General features: G+C 38.5%; 1 protein-coding gene across 6 annotated transcripts in view; it reads right to left on the bottom strand.

Moving 5' to 3' along the window:
• Nucleotides 1–1,256, bottom strand: part of ppfibp1b (PPFIA binding protein 1b) — an 18,147-nt gene extending 16,891 nt beyond the window's left edge. For 2 of the 6 annotated variants that reach the window (XM_017033208.2, XM_008311990.3), the window contains exon 1: nucleotides 1,058–1,256. The gene's annotated coding sequence lies outside the window, so the exon portion shown is untranslated. The remainder of the gene's footprint in view (nucleotides 1–1,057) is intronic. The other 4 variants (XM_008311992.3, XM_008311991.3, XM_008311989.3 and 1 more) reach the window with 3 other exon arrangements.
• Nucleotides 1,257–1,881: the final 625 nt, after the last annotated feature.

The raw sequence follows: 1,881 nt of genomic DNA, 5'->3' as shown, positions 1-1,881 counted from the left end.
AAACATGGTATCTTCCTGTTACAATTTAAACACAAACTTTGTAGCTTTGTACATATTTTTTGAGCTATAAGATATGATGATATGACATGGCAACATCCATGACTAGAGCCACTCCTGGCCTAGATTAAAAGAGATTATTCGGTGGACAATGAAAGCAATCACTGAAAAGTTTTACAAGAAGGATTAACGCAATTGATTGCATATAAGTCTGGCAAAATAAGGCTACTGCTTTCTTGATTTACTTTAAAAGAAATGTCCGAAGACACCAGGTTCATGGTTTCTTCTAAAGTAGTATAGTACCTCTGGTTCTGACCTGGGATTCAGAGAATTTAGGTTGTCTTGGATCACTTTTTATAAATATTCTCAATACAATAAGTTTTGGGCACCTGTATAACTATTAATATGAGACAGTATAATTGGGAGCAAAATGTCATTTTCAGTCATTGTCGTGTAAATTAAACATTTCAAACACTTCAGATATCACTAATCAAATGACTGATACGAAATTAACACGGTGTGGCCGGTGTTATACCGTTTGTTTACCCATAAACAAGAAGGTAGGACCACGGAGCTGCAGTGCCGTGATTCAGTTAAATGTGTAAAAAGATGTGGCCTCGGGCACTAGGCGTCGTTTTCCTCACTGAGTCATAAACTAATGTTAGAAAGACTTTCTTTCTCACGTAAGGAACACTTTGAGCCCTAAAACTGGGCCACTACTGTCTGTCGGTGTTGTAACCTAATATGTTTCAACGAAACTTAAATATGAACGTATAAGTGTAACTATTACCATAACAACTTAAGTAAATACACAACTAAATCATTTACCCGTGACTGAAATTAAACCACCGGTTAATTGCGCGGATAACAGACCCTACTGGAAGCAACTTAGCCCTACAACGTTAGTAAGTTAGTAAGTAAGTTAGCGTTACTTAAACGTATACACACGCTAACATGAACCAGTCACAGTTTGTTTAGTAACTGAAACAAAACCAGAATCTTTTGGGGGTGGGGGTAAATCACAGACAACGCATACAACCTAGTAAAACTTAGAACTTACCGTAACTCTTTTAAAACGAATCAGTATTTTCGATATCTCGTTTCTGGTCCGGTTTTAATCCAGTCGACTGTGGTCAGTTCGTAAACGTGTTCGTGCCCACCAGCGCTACCCCCCGTACGTCCACGTCGCTACGCCATGTTATCCGAGTGGCAACAGGAAAACTCCGGGACGTAACGGCTAGAAAATCCCACCCCACCGCCGCCACAGAGCAGACTGGCCTGTGGTGCATTCAATGCCCCACTGCAATAATGGCGCATTCAAAGTAATAGAAAATGAAGCAACCAAAAACAAGCGTTTTTAGTGTCCTTCAAAAATACATTTGATATCCTCAATTTCGCTCTTACCATTAAAGTTTAAAATAGCAATCAATGTGGAGTTTCCTTAAAAAGCAACATATTCTGTAAATGATGGAATACGCCAGCTCAGCTCACCTTGACAAGGACGACACCAAGCGGAAGGAGATATGAACTTTTTTCGTACTACGGCCCATTTAAATGTACATAGCAAAACAGTTCTACAACAAATGAATGCAGACAAGATCTAGCAGTTTGCTTAAATAAGTTATATAAAGAACATTGAAACAAAACAATGTGAATCGAAAGTAAAATATCTTTTAAGGTGCTTAAGCTATTGCCAGAACAGTTGTCAGACTTCATGTTAGTGAAATATGTCGTTTAATGAACATCATGCATTTTAATTTCAGCATGCAAAGAGGGAATATCAGATCAGTCAGTGGCAGTTTGATTCGTATGCAGAACAAGTACTACAGATGGGGTTTTTGTGAGTGTCAAATATCAGCTACTCTCATCCTACAAACAGCTGAA

The sequence above is a fragment of the Cynoglossus semilaevis genome, chromosome 6 (assembly GCF_000523025.1).
Source record: "Cynoglossus semilaevis isolate Cse_v1.0 chromosome 6, Cse_v1.0, whole genome shotgun sequence".
Taxonomy (NCBI): Eukaryota; Metazoa; Chordata; class Actinopteri; order Pleuronectiformes; family Cynoglossidae; genus Cynoglossus; species Cynoglossus semilaevis.
The sequence above is the reverse complement of the archived record's forward strand: the minus strand, read 5'-3'. Positions and strand labels throughout refer to the sequence as shown.